Source organism: Rhinopithecus roxellana, chromosome 3 (genome assembly GCF_007565055.1).
Source record: "Rhinopithecus roxellana isolate Shanxi Qingling chromosome 3, ASM756505v1, whole genome shotgun sequence".
Taxonomy (NCBI): domain Eukaryota; kingdom Metazoa; phylum Chordata; class Mammalia; order Primates; family Cercopithecidae; genus Rhinopithecus; species Rhinopithecus roxellana.
In genome coordinates this window covers 5,885,659-5,901,121 of record NC_044551.1, presented here as the reverse complement: position 1 = coordinate 5,901,121, position 15,463 = coordinate 5,885,659, and the positions used below count along the sequence as shown (strand labels likewise).

Below are 15,463 nucleotides of genomic sequence, written 5' to 3'. Positions count from 1 at the left end.
GCAAATAAAAATTAAAAAAATTAACAAATTCATAGGAACTCTGTGTGTGTGTGTGTGTGTGTGTGTGTGTGTGTGTGTGTGTGTGATATAGGCCTGCCTATCCATACTGAAACAAATTTATAAAAGTTTTTCCCTGTGTGTGATACATTCTCATTTATTTCTACTCTATTCCAGTTCTTTTTTTCTTACTGATAGTTGTGACTCACTATATCAATTTCATAATGCACATAGAGGTTGAGACCCTCAGATGAAAAATACTGTCTTAAGGGGCATTAATCATTAAAAAACATTCATTAAATCCTGTATGTGCCATACATTGTTCTAGTCCCTTGGATAAACCAGTGATAAAACAAATACAGTTCCTTCTTTCATGGACAAAATAGTCATTAAACAGCAATCACAACAAAATATGAACAAAATATGATTTGATTGCATTCATAATAAATGCTGAGAAAGAAAAGTATGGGTGCTATGAGAAGCTCTGATAAGGAGACTTCATGAATCTGGAGCATTTAAGTGGATCTGTTCATGGATGCCAAGTTAAGGAAAGCCCAGAGTAATAGAGATCAGTCTCTAGAACATTTCTGGTCTGCCAAGGGCTAGCAGAGGACAACTGCAGGAGGCTGCTGAATAAGCCAAGTGGGGTTTAAGCTGGACTGACATTCCGCCCAATCCTAAAGCTGGCCTTAGGGGCTGGTGCATGCTGTAGCCTGTTGGGCCCAGCTCATATGAATCCTTTCCAACAATTTTTGGCTTGTGGGATCTAGAGAGAAGAGGTCAAGGAGCAACAGTGAAGTGTCCCCCTTACAGTCCAGAAGTAAGAGAAGTAAAATCATTTACCATCTTTCAGGGGCAAATTATGAGATCCATCTAGAGTTATGAAAAACTGTGTCCAAGAGACTCCCAGGCTGGACGCTGACAGTAATTACTTGAAGGTATTAACATATTTGGAAAAAGAAAGTTCCCATTAGAATGAGGGTGGTTGGCAAGTAAATCAAAGACAAAGGAGACTTGACTTGTACTGCCCATGGAGAGAGGGAGTGCCTGTATGAGCCTCAGGAGTGTGTGCCCATCCTCCTGTGATCTCCCTACTGCTCACATGGATGTCCTAGGTCCTCAAAAACCATGACCACTCAGTCTTCTGATCATATGTATATGTGTCTATTCTAAATCCATGCTATGTACTATTTAGCATTCTGAACTTACCCACAGAAGGAGAAAGTGTATGCTGGCAAGGCCAAAACACTTTGTAGCTTTTAAGGAATCAGCTGATACTCTGGCTTTAAGGTTCTTGTGAGCTTTTGAGAGTTGGAATCAGCTTACTCAGAGGCTGTGACAAGATCACCTTTCTGAGACTGCTTGGTTGAGGACAGACTCTGGAGTATAGCTAATTCTCCAAGGAAAACACTACTCTGTAAGGACCTGTCTGGGTAACCAACTGTCTTTCCCTAGGCGATACTCCTAGGTAACCCCTAACCTCCAACTACATACCATTTTAAATTTAAAATTTCTATAAGGTAGCACCTCCAGTATGTACACAGCACACAGTTAACTGTTGATGAACACTGCCTAGGCATTGTTTCAAGCGCTATGTAGATTATCTCATTTAATCCTTATACCAAGGGAGGTGCTATTGGTATTCCTCTTTTACCACTATGAAAACTGAGGTTAGTTGAGCATGGTGGCTCATGCCTGTAATCCTAGCATTTTGGGAGGCTGAGGCGGGTGGATCTCTTGAGCCTAGGAGTTTGAGACCAGCCTGAGCATCATGGTGAGACCCTATCTTTACAAAAGATACAAAAATCAGCCAGGCATCGTGGTGCGTGCCTGTAGGCCCAGCTACTTGAGAGGCAGAGGTGGGAAGATCGCTTGAGCCCAGGAGGCAGAGGCTGCAGTTAATTGAGATGGTACCACTACACCCCAGACTGGGCAACAGAGCCAGACCCAGTCACAAAAATGAAAAGAAAAGAAAAGGAAACAGAGGTTAGGAAGCATAAGGTTTCACAGCTAGTAAATGGCAGGGTTGGGATTCAGGGCAGCCTGATTCTAGACTGCAACCTTTAACCAATTTATGACATTGCTCCTGTCAGTGTCAAAAAGTCCATTTGTACCTAAACTGTGGCTTGCAAAGTTACTTTTCTTTAAAGGGAGAGAGGGAACAAATAACCTCTATCTGTATGCTTTCATAATCTATACACCTTTCTTGGTGTCTCATAGAACGTTAATGTTTTCTCTCATGGGATATTCAACGCTTCATGCAAACTAGTGAGAAGTGGCTCAGTTCTCTACCCCAAATCTTGCCTTTTCGTATTCTGGCTTTTCTGTAGTCTCACTGGGGATAGTCCCTGCAGACTTTCAATTTGCCTCCTTCCAAGCTATAACTACGCAAGCATGATCCTGGACTTGCAGAATGGTCAGCAAAATGCTGGCTTATTCTCTGGGGAAACTCTATAGTTTTCTGGGGAGATCATAGAAAGCTATTTAGGATCCCACTTTCAAATAGGCTCTTGAGGTTATGATTGTTTCCTGGATGCTTCCTATTGTGCAACTGCCCTAATATACAACTGGCCATTTATACAAATTCAATTTATAACTAAGACATTGTTTTGAGAAAAAAAAAGGCCATCCTTTCTTTCTTGTAAGAAACTTACGAAGTGTGGGGTGTTTGAATGTGTTCTCCACTACATTTTTGTATTATACATCTCAAGGGGAATGAAGCAGAGACCAAAGCCACAGCTTTCCAAGACCACAGAGCTTGATGTCCTTGACGTTCCTGATCTTCTAAGTGAATATCTCAATTATTTGGCAATGAAAACAAGGCTTTTAATGGGAAATCAAAGAAGCCAAATCATCTGTGTAACAGAAACTGAGTAAATTGATAATTCATTTATTCAAGAATGTATTGAGCAACCTAGGATGGCTGAGGCACTGTTGTGTACATATATCTGTATCAGTGAACAAAATAGGTGAAGATCTTTCCCCATGGTAGCTCACAGTCTAGTACAGGAGGGAGATAATAAATAATAGATATAGTAAATTATGTGTTAGAAGGACAGACATGGTATGAAACAAACAAGCACACACACACACACACAATAGAGCAGACATTGAAAATGGTATTAATGTGGGATGCAGTTAAAAAATGGAATGGTCATGGATGGCCTAATTGAGAAGATGAAACACAAGCAAAGACTTAAAGCAATGGAATTAGCCCTAAGATATTGGGGGAAAGAGCACTTCGTGTAACACCAAGGTCTTCAGATGGAAGTGTGACTGAAGTGCTTGAAGCAGTAAGGAGGCTAATGGGCTGGAGCTGAGTGAGTAAGAGAAAGAAGAGTAAAAAAGAAGACCAGAGATGAAACAGGGGTCAAATTGGGCTAGATGTTGTGGGCCGCAATACTCACTTTTAACTCTGAGGGAAATGGGAGCCATTGCAAGGTTATGAGCAGAGGAATGACATGATCTGCACTGACTGCTGTCTTTTGAATGACTGTAATGCAGCAAGAGGAGATGCAGGGTCTCCTATTAGACAGTCCACTGCAACCATCTAAGCCAGAGAAGAGAGTGACTTGCAATAAGATAGTAATGATGGAGATGGTGACAAGGACGCTGGGCTCTGGGTATATTTTGAGAACAGAGGCTTCAGGACTTCTAATGTATTAGATACGAGATGTTCTAAAAAGGGTAGACACAGGGATATTCTCAAGCTTTGGCCTGAGCAACTGAGATGAAGAAGCTATGGTTAGAGCAAATTGTGTGGGAGGCAGTTGGGGAAATCTATAATTCAACCTTCCCTCCCTTCCTTCCTTCCTTCTTTTTACCCTTCCCTTCCTTTTTTCTTTTTCTTTTCTTTTCTTTTCTTTTTTTTTTTTTTTGAGACAGAGTTTCACTCTTGTTGCCCAGGCTGGAGTGCAACGGCGCGATCTCGGCTCACCGAAGCCTCCGCCTCCCAGGTTTAAGCGATTCTCCTGCCTCAGCCTCCCAAGTAGCTGGGATTACAGGTATGCACCACCACGCATGGCTAATTTTTGTATTTTTAGTAGCGACAGGGTTTTTCCATGTTGGTCGGGCTGGTCTCGAACTCCTGACCTCAGGTGATCCAACCGCCTCGGCCTCCCAAAGTGTCTACCCTTCCCTTCTTCCCTCCTTGTTCTCTTCCTTTCACCTTCCCTCACTTCTTTCTTTCCTTCCTTGCATGCACACCTGCAAATGCCAGACATTATACCCAGTGACACAACAGATACAAGGCATCTTCGCTAGCAAGCTGAATATGAATAATAAAATAGAGGTACAGAAGTTGAATCGATGGTAGGGGACCTCCTATATTCTATTATTCCTTTCTTAAAAAGTTAGATTCTGATATGAGCAGACTTGAATAATTCACATTTCTGAACCATAATTCTGAAAATATATCAACATTTGCACATTGATTCTTCTTCAAAAATCATGTTAAACCTAAACTAAGGATTCCATTATTACACTGATGGTATGGTTTTTGCCTACTCTATTATCAAAAACATATCAACAACCCAAAATAATCACTGACATGAATGAAACATTCATTACTACCTCTTAGAAACTGTGTCTTTTTTGTTTCTCTACACACTATCCATCAAAAGTTCTGACAACTTAGCTAACTAACTATTTTAGTTATTCCTTTTGTTCTAAGAAACATAAAGCTAAGTGGTACATTCTGGTAGAAAGGATGTCCTAGGGTACAACAAAAGGCAGATTAGCATTGTGTTAGGTGACCAATCTTGGAAACGGATGGCCAAAGTTGGACTCCTGGCTCTGTTTCTTATTACTTGTGTGACCCTGGCCTAGTATTTCACTCCTCCGGGCCTCAGTTTCCACAACTATGAAATAAACTTTCCCTGCAATCTCCTACCCAGCCTTTCCTAATGAAATAAAAACAATAATGTATCCAATCTCACAGATTTATGGTGAGGATTATACAAAGTCCTTAAAGAGCGTGGCACACGGTAAGCTGTCTATAAATGGCATTACATATTGAGATATTGAGTGTAACTAGGCCATTGTTACTGCTACTACCATACACCAGAAAATTCTCTCCTCCCTTTCCAAGAGCTCATTTTTATCATTGATATTATATGCCCTTTTTGGGGTCATTTTCACTAGCCATTTCTTTCTTAGGAAAAAAGCAACAAGAGAAATAAAGTTGCAAAGATGATGTAAATGTTTAACATTATTGGTTAAATAACTGTTAGAACGTAAGCAACTACAAAAATAATTTTGAACTATACTTTGATGCAGAAATTTTTTTTTTGTTTGTTTGTTTTTTTTTTTTTTTTTTTTTTTTTTGAGACGGAGTCTTGCTCTGTCACCTAGGCTGGAGTGCAGTGGCCAGATCTCAGCTCACTGCAAGCTCCGCCTCCCAGGTTCACGCCATTCTCCTGCCTCAGCCTCCCGAGTAGCTGGGACTACAGGCGCCGCCACCTCGCCCGGCTAGTTTTTTGTATTTTTAGTAGAGACGGGGTTTCACTGTGTTAGCCAGGATGGTTTCGATCTCCTGACCTCGTGATCCGCCCGTCTCGGCCTCCCAAAGTGCTGGGATTACAGGCTTGAGCCACCGCGCCCGGCCTTTTGTTTGTTAAATGGGAAAAATGTGTTACAGCAGTAAGTCACCAAATATTATGATCCCTTTAAATATACATATACATATATGTATATTATATATACAAATGTATATATAAGTATACAAACATTTGGGAGGATTTAAAGTATATACTAATGGTGGCAATCCTTACATGGATAAATTTATAGCGTTTTGATGCTTTTATGACTTTTTTTATTTTATTTTCTGAACATGATAACTGGGTAGTGTCACCAACTGAGATATATAAGGAGGCACAAATGTAGAGGAAAAGCTAAATTTAATTTTGGATGTGAAGAATTTGATAAACCCATGGGATACTCATTTGGGAATTTCCAATAAATATTGGGGCTCCAAGCTTTGTAGAAGAGGTTAAGATGGATTTCTATATAAATTTAGGGGCTTTCAGTAAACAGGTGGTAATTAAAATAAGAATGCACAAGTCAGTCTTGGAAGACACGCAGAGTGAGGAAAGCAGGGACTGAAAATGGGATCCTGGGAACCCCAGGTCAAAGGAAGGGTTGGGGGGAAAGGAAAGAAAGAGTGTATAACCTCAAGCAAAGATGGAAAGGTTTTCGAGGAGGATAGACTGGCAATTGACTTAGAGAAGCTTGATGAGAAATGAACTGAAAAATATCTACTTGGTTTGGCAATTGGGAGATCAGAGGAACTACAGCAGTAGTTGCAACAGAGTGGTGGGGCTGCAAGCTGACTTCCAGGGGGTGGAGGAATAAGTAGGGGGAAAAGAAAATGAAAATGATAAGTGTAAACTTTCTAGAAGTTTGGGTGAGAAAATCAGTAGAGCTATGTGGTAATAACTGATGGAAGATACAGGATCAAAGAGGAAGGGAACTTTTTCCTTAGGAACTTCAACCAGTTTTGAAGGAGATGCAGCCACCAAAGAGTAGGTCAAAGAAAGAGGAAGAAGGGGTGATAGATGGAGCAATGTCCAGGAGGAGGCATTGAAGGGGATGGGGATTAAATTTGGAGGTAGTCTTACTTTTAAGCGCATTAAACAGAAATCTTAGCATAATATAGAAGAGCAACACAGATTGAGCAAAATTTAATTTTGTATCTTTTGATGATTTGGGGTCATCAATTTGAACACCAAAAATTATACTCAGTTGTCCAGAGAGGATGCTCTCAGTGTTTCCAAAGATGGTTTGAGCTTATTGCCCCTTTCAAAAAGGCCCCAAATAGCTACATCTGTGGTTTTCTAATGATTTTGTAGATTTTCTTTTTTTGTTTTTGTTTTTAGGCCATCAGCTGACACTTGGCTAATATCAGTTGCGACTTTCCCTGCAATCTCCTACCCAGTCTTTCCTAATTTGCTTCATCCAATTATAGAAGGTTTAGAATCACATGACCAAGCCTGTATGAATCATCACTAAAATATGAGCTACATTTCTCGGGCTAATGACCTGCATTATCTTTAGTGAGTGAACACTGTGAACATTTATTTTGAGTGCTCAGAGACCTCTTTTGCTTCCTTCCTGATGCTGATCTATGTTCTAGAAGAAAGGGGACACTATGAGCATTGCAGGCTGAATTCTTAACAGTTAGGGTGTATACTGCTATTAATAATTGAGGTATAATATATATCATGCTTATCAACACATAATGTGCATATAGAGAAAAGGTTAATGGACCACTCTGAGCTTACTTATCAAAGTTTACTGCTCTTCCACAAAACCTACATGGTTTGTTGAACAATTTCATCAGTCTTCTGCAAGCCATAATCTATGATTACATAAATAATTAATAATAGTTTTAAAATAACTTTGCAATGATTTTGGTTCTGTTTAGATCCCCAACAATGTAAATCCCACAATCTTCTGGAAGATTTATAATTATTAATGGAAAACACATTTCTTATCTCAGTTGATGAATTAGTGTTTGCTATAGTCCTAACTAATAAATACGTATAATAAATATAATATACAGCCGAAAAATGTATAAAAGTGCAGGAAATAAAATGGGAATCTTTGTCCAAATTCATTAGCAACCTGTTTTCAGCATATATAGTACTGAGCTATATTATAATGTACTTTTTTGAGCATATATAGTCAAGAAGTTAAAATGGCATAAAGCATACAATTCCCCATTATATAATCAGAGTAAACAAGAAGGAATGATTTCCAGGAAGCTGATCCCTTGGATTGTTTTCTATGTATATGCTGCATGTAATTTATATTGTATGATGATGATACAAACAAATTTTTTTGCCTTCTGACCCTAATTTCCCAAACTTTCACAGCTCAGACCTGCAGAGACAGGTTTTGAAAATAACATTTGGCAAGAACATGTGCAAATGTGATCAATGAGCATCGAGGTACATGTATATTTTACTACCTTTTCTTTTTAACTCAGAGTGCTTTTAAAAATCAGCATAACTGCAATAAAAAGAACCCACAACTGCCCTATTATTGAATTACAAAGCAATGTGTGTCGGAAACACCCCTCAGTATTTTAAGAGGGTCAAAAGGAAGATGCTCTGCACGTACTCCACGGCTGCAGGAATTCTGGTGAAAGGAGATACCAACCCAGAGCTGTTTAAATGATGACGCTGCAGCCAGGCAAGAGGTAGGGAGAGTGACTGGAAAGCTGGATCGCAGGCGGAACAATGAATGGTGGGGGTGGTGACAAAGTGGACTGGGAAAGGACAGAAATGACAGCAGGAATGAGAAGGATTTCAGATGTGCTGCTATGATAGACGTCCCATTCCAAGTCTTCATGTTTCAAACAAGTTTTTAAAAAGTTTCAAGAAAGACAACTTTCTGCAAGATGAGAGGTTGCTTTAGGCACCTAATTTCAAGTAACTAACAACAGCTGGTAATTATTCAATCCACTCATTAGCAACAATAACGGCAAGACTAAATACCAATAAAAATACTTTATAGTACACAGTGGCTCCATGTGCCAATTTCTTCATCTTAATTTCTCTACGTTTAGCCACTAATTTCTTTGGCCTCACAGTGGCTTTACCCAACACTCCAGGATACAATTTCTCACCACAGACGTTACAAATTTCCAAGATTGCTGCTGAATTGAATTACTCTCACGTATATGAGGCAGCTCTCTTATTCTATTCTGGGGTCTCGCTGCTATCAATTATTCAACTTTTTATAAAAACAAAATCTTCCTTAAAAATTGCTTTTGTCAAAACATTGCTATGACCATCTGTGTTTAAAAACCATTAATGGCTGTCTACTAACTTTACTGTAACAAAATGTATTAGTCTGACAGACCAAGGTTTTCATGGCCTAAATTTCACCTGGACCCTCCACTACAGACTGCCACACTGGTCACACACATGATTCAATATTTGTGCATCACAGTGGGAGTGTTCATTCCTTGTTATTTAAATTTCTTATCTATAAGTTCCAACTCAAGCCTGACTTCCCCCCTGGAGCATTTCCTGACTAAGCTGCCTCTCAACTATCTCTTCTTCTTTGCAGTATTTATATGACTTTTTGGTTCTATTATTTGACATTGAGAACTGCAGAATCGCTGTTGCAGGAATATGCTGGAACTGGATCTTGTCAAGTGTTAAACATTCAAGAATTCTGCAAAGAACTCTGGAACCAGTGATAGCTTGAAACCAGCCATGTGAGGAGTATTTGCACCATGGCTATAGACAGACACTGCAGATCAGGTATTTTACTTTTTTTTATTTTTTTTTTATTTTGTGAGGGGTGGTGGGGTGGTGAGAAGAGGAAGGAGAAGAACTGGTCTGCTAGCATACCACACAACAGATTGTCAAATTATTCTTACTACATTTAAAATATTTTGTCAACTCTCCACTAATAGCTTTCCAGTATAAATTCAAATGCTTCCAGGACTAAGTAATCCATGACCTCTCATGGAGTTAAATTCCAACATGGACATGGATCCACATTCACACATTAAACTGTAAGTTCCATGATAGCTAGCTATTTTGTATCCTTCATGGTGCCCAGCACAATCTGTGGTAAAAAGAAGATCCTGGCCGGGCGCGGTGTCTCACGCCTGTAATCCCAGCACTTTGGGAGGCCGAGATGGGTGGATCACGAGGTCAGGAGATCGAGACCACCCTGGTTAACATGGTGAAACCTTGTCTCTACTAAAAATACAAAAAACTAGCCAGGCGAGGTGGCGGGCGCCTCTAGTACCAGCTACTCGGGAGGCTGAGGCAGGAGAATGGTGTGAACCCGGGGGGCGGAGCTTGCAGTGAGCCAAGATGGAGCCACTGCACTCCAGCCTGGGCAACAGAGCAAAACTCCGTCTCAAAAAAAAAAAAAAAAAAGCAGATCTTTCTGCCTTTCTAGGGTTCACATTGCCCTTTAACTTCTGGCCTTATTGAACCTTGGAATTGTTCCTTGAACATATCTGGTATTTCTTACCTTGGTAACTTTCCAAAGGCCACTTACCTGCCATGGCTGGCCCAGGCTGACTGAATCCCTCCTGCCACTGAGTGACCCTGTGACTTGAACAGGCCTTTAAACACATTGTATTTCAATTGTCTGTTGATTTATCCACCTCTCTGCTATACAGTAAGCTGCTTAAGTGTTATCTTTTCCACCTGTGTATCACAAGGCTGCGGTCCCCAGCATATAGAAGGTACTCCAATAAATATTTTTTCATAGTGAATAGAGCAATTCAAACAAATTAATTTATATAATGTAGGTCTGCTCTGGCATGATTCCACAACATTGATTACTCAAAAAAATAGGCCTTATGTACTTTATGACACTGTTGTAACTACACAGCAACCATCGAACACAAATTTCAAAGAGGAGAGAGCTTATTTACAACTCCATGAGCACTTCAAGTGTTGCTTTCTTCCCAGGCACTGAGAGAGTATCCCTGACGTTGTTCTGCTGTCTTTGCGTTTAGGTGTCTGTGCTTGCCGGTATGCCTCTGTCCCCCTTCTGCCCTGCTTCAGCACCAGTGGCAGATGCACCACAATTCGGGTGAAACCTGGTTTATCCCCAAGAAGTCGTCACAGTTGTTCTGTTGGTCTCTGCTTAATACCACACACATAAAACTTAGGCCAGAGGACTTGGGAGAGTGAATGAGCGAAACAAGAAAGAATGGAAGAAAAAACATAAAAGTAAAGTAAGGCACGAGAGAATTGTATAAACTGGGGTGGGAAGGATAAAATTTAAACCTTTTCTGAGAAAAGATATAAAAGTAAAGTGAAGCAGGAGAGAATTGTCTAAACTGGTGTGGAGAAGATGAAATTTAAAAAAAACTTCTGAGAACCAAATGAGGTTGTAATACTCCAAAATTCTTAATTCAGATGTTGTTCCTGCCTCCTTTAAGGTTCAAAAGATAGCTGGTGTGACCATATTCACGAAAGTGAGTTTCTCTTTAAATTGCCAAAATCTTATTATTAGTAGTAGTACTATTATTTTTGGTTTATAGATCCAGGAATCTTTCTAATGATGGAGAAACAAAATAAGAATAAAATGCATTTTATAAAAATCCTAATTTTAAATCCTGAGAGAGAAGAGGAAAGTTATGCTCTCTATATATTATATAGGGGCTACCAGCATATGGCCTCTGTGCACTGAAGTACATTTATCTGGGAAACTGAAATAATTATTTAGTGAGCTCAGGCAAAAGTAAGTTCTAACACCAGAGCAGAAGACATAGTCTAATTTCATGAAAGCTGATTTATTATTGTTTATAAAACACCAAATTGTCATTACATTTTCTACCCTACGTATACTTGTGTTTTTCCAGTGGCGCTAATATGACAAAGAAAATAATAAAAGACTATCTTAAAGAAAGCTTACAATATGGTGACCTTTATTTCAGTAACACTATTTTTCAATCATTGAGCCCTGCTGTACATCTTGACATTAGCTCTTCAGTCACACTACAAATGGAGTAAAAATTATCAGTAGAGGAAACATTCTATGATCCATTTCAGTTCCACTACCTTTCCCACTGTTCATATTCAGAGAAATGGACATGAAGTGCTAGAGACAAGGGCAGAACAAATTAGAATTCTGCTTTTTCTGTGTGTCCTTGCTTTTTGAAATGGGATCTGCCACATAGGCCAGTGTGCAGTGGTGGGATCATGGCTCATTGTAACCTCAAACTCCTGGGCTCAAGGAATCCTCCAGTCTCAGCCTCCCAAGTAGTTGGGACTGCAGGCATGCACTACTCTGCCTGGCTAATTTGTTTTAATTTTAGTAGAGCCTGTTCCCCAGGCTGGTCTCAAACTCCTGGCCTTAAGTGATCCTTCTACATTAGCCTCCCAAAGCACCAGGATTACAGGTGTGAGCCACCAAGCTCCATCAAAAGTCCTGCCTATAAACTAAAGTTCCACAGAGACTGATGGTTAAAAATGCAAATTGAAATCAAACCAGCAACACTCGAAAATCTGAAATGATTCATTATTTCTCCACCAGAACACTTCTTATAAACAAGCTGAAGGTAACTTTGATTTTGTTCAAGGTTGTGTCCTACCTTTCTTTGATCTATCCCACAACATATAGTCAAGTGGTAGCCCCATGATGTGCACTTCACTAAGAGGAGGTCAGAATTATCCATTCATTCATTGATTAAATACATATGAATCAGGACTATGTGCCAGGCACTTCAAGTATCAACAATTTCATTATCAACAAGACACAATGTAAGCTCTCAAGAACATCACAGTTTATGGTAGCCAAGACCATTTTTTTAAAAATTGATAAACATCTACTCTGATGTACTCAGTGCCCAATTCTTTCTCCTTTTCTCTTAAAAAAAGAAAATTGTACTGCCCAAAGCAATCTACAGATTAAATGCAATCGCTATCAAAACCAATGTCATTTTTCACAGAAATTTTAAAAAAGTTAAAATTTGTATGGAACCAAAAAAAAGCACAACTAACCAAAGCAATCCTGAGCAAAAAGAACAAAGCTGGATGTATCACACTACCTGACTTCAAGATATATTACAACACTATAGTAACAAAAACAACATGGTAGAAAAACAGACACATAAACCAATGGAATAATACAGAAAGCCTGGAAACAAATCCACCATTTTACAGAGTAGACTGTTAGATTTAGAGTAGACAGAGAGCATAATGATGCATACATTTGATTTTCTATAAAGGCACCAAGAATATACATTAGGGAAAGGATATCTCTTCAATAAATGATGTTGGAAAAACTGGATACCCATAATCAGAAGAATGAAAGTAGACCTCTATCTCTCACCATACAAAAATCAACTCAAGATGGATTAAAGGCTTAAACATAAAACTGCTAGAAGAAAACACAGAAGCAACACTTCAGGATATTGGTCTAGGCAAAGATTTTATGGCTAAAACTTCAAAAACACAGGCAATGCAACCAAAAATAGATAAATGGGGCTATATTGAACTAAAAAGCTTCTGTACAGCACAGCAAAGCAAACAATCAAGAGAGTGAAGAGACAAACTATTAAATGGGAGAAAATATTTGCAAACTATTCTTCTGACAAGGGAATAATATTCAGAATATATTAAGAACTCAAACGTCTCAACAGTAAAAAAGCACACAATCCCATTAAAAGTGGACAAAGGATATAAATAGGCATTTCTCAAAAGAAGACATACAAATGTCCAATGTGAAAAAATGCTCAACATCACTAATAATCAAGGAAATGCAAATTGATACCACAATGAGATAACATCTTACCCCAGTTAGAGGGCTATTATTAAAAATGCAAAAAATAAAATAACAGATGTTGCCCAGGATGCAGAGAAAAGGGAACTCTTACATATCACCAGTGGGAATGTAAATTAGTACAGCCACTGTGAAAAACAGCAGGGAGATTTCTCAAAAAACTAAAACTAGAACTAACCACAATGTCCAGCAATCTCACTACTGGGTATTTATCCAAAGGAAAAGAAATTGGTGTATCAAAGAGATACCTACATCCCCAAGTTTATTGCACCACTATTCACAGTAGCAAAGATGGAGTATCAACCTAAGTGTCCCTCAACAGATGAATGGATAAAGAAAATGTTGTATATGGTTGGGTGCGGTGGCTTATGCCTGTAATCCCAGCACTTTTGGAGGCTGAGATGGGTGGGTCACGTGGTCAGGAGGTTGAGACCAGCCTGGCCAATATGGTGAAACCCCATCTCTACTGAAAATGCAAAAATTATCTGGGCATGGTGGCACTCGCCTGTAGAACCAGCTACCTGGGAGGCTGAGGCAGAAGAACTCCTTGAATCTGGGAGGCGGAGGTTTCAGTGAGCTGAGATGGTGCCATTGCACTCCAGCCTGGGTGACAGAGCAAGACTCCATCTCAAAAAAAAAAAAGAAAAAGAAAAAGAAAGGAAGAAAGAAAACGTGCTGTACACAATGGAATACGATTCAGCCATAGAAAAGAATAAAATCATGTCATTTACAGCAACATGGATGGAACTGGAGGTCATTATGTTACATGAAATTAACTGGGCACAGAAAGATAAATATCACATGTTCTCACACATGCAGAGGCTGAAAAACTTGAACTCATGAAGGTAAAGTGTAGAATGATAGATACCAGAAACCGAGAAGAGTGTGTAGGTGGGAGGGGAGAGGATGAAGAGAGGTTGAATAATGGGTGCAAACACAGATAGAATAAGCTCTCATGTTCCATAGCAGATTAGGTGACTAGAGTTAACAGGTAATGTATATTTCAAAATAGCTAGAAGAGAGGACTTGAAATGTTCCCTACACATACGCATAATATATACTTGAGGTGATGGATACTGTAAATACCCTGATTCCATCATTATATATATTGTGCATGTAACAACATCACATGTACCCCATAAATATATACAATAATTATGCATCGACAGAAATAATTTATTGAAGTGAAATTCATATCACATAAACTTAAAAACTGTAAAGTCAAGAATTCAGTGGCATTTAGCACATTTACAATGTTGTGCAACCACCACCTCTATCTAGTTCTAAACATTTTCAACATTCCAAAGTAAAACCCATTACCTATTAAGAAGTTCTTCTGTCAAGACCACTTTTAACTTCAATGTATGGGAAGCCTTCATTTAGAAACAGGTTTTGAAAAAAATTCTATGTTCGTAATCACTTAACTTAAATATTAGAATTGAGAATGAAGTCAAAGAGTCTTGTAACATCAGACTCAGCCCCTTAGGATTTTTAAAATGGCATTCTTCATTCTGCTTTTTTCCCCCCCAACTTTGGTTTTGGTTTTTTCAGTCTGTCAATTTTCCAGATTCCCATCTCCCAAAGTTGGTAGATGTTTCCTTTGATCCAGTAGCTAAGACATGGTTGAACTGGTCATATTTATACCGAATTTCCAAAGATCTATCAACGAGAATTCTCGGGTCTATGTGCTTATTTAGCCTTGCCTCTATGACTGAACTTCATCTGGAAGTCACACATAGTCTTCTTTCTGTCTTCAGCCATGAGCAATAGTGTATTTGCACTAAAAACATTTCCATGGCATCTTCTCCTTTATTTAATTTTCTATCAGCACACCCTTTTTGATACTTTCTTTTTCTGCCCATTCTGGTAATTCAGTTGACTAAAACACAAAACTCTTTCCAGGTAATCTTTGTTTCCCTTTCATAATCTGCTGTTTACACATCCACTTAATTCATAATTTTGCTAAACACCTCCAATTCTTTGCTCCTACATTGTTATCTTGCCATCAAAATATTGATTTCAATACCTGTGATCTCTCCAGTCCATTTAAAACATTAATTACCAAGTTTCCTGCCTTTGACATTGGAGTTCTTAATACTAACATCAAACCAAATGTTTTATCCTCATTTCTAAAGCTCTACTCTATTGCAGACACCCTGACCTCTAAGACTTAACAGATAGAAAATAAGTATGTCATTGT

General features: G+C 38.9%; 1 protein-coding gene and 1 long non-coding RNA gene across 5 annotated transcripts in view; one reads left to right on the top strand and one right to left on the bottom strand.

The window, feature by feature from the left end:
* The window catches only part of PDE4D (phosphodiesterase 4D), a 1,457,192-nt gene that overhangs the window by 146,932 nt on the left and 1,294,797 nt on the right, over positions 1-15,463 (bottom strand). The window lies entirely within an intron of this gene.
* On the top strand, positions 9,021-10,831 carry LOC115896380. Its single transcript, XR_004056238.1, has 2 exons — positions 9,021-9,269; positions 10,490-10,831. It is a non-coding gene; the product is annotated as an uncharacterized LOC115896380 (long non-coding RNA).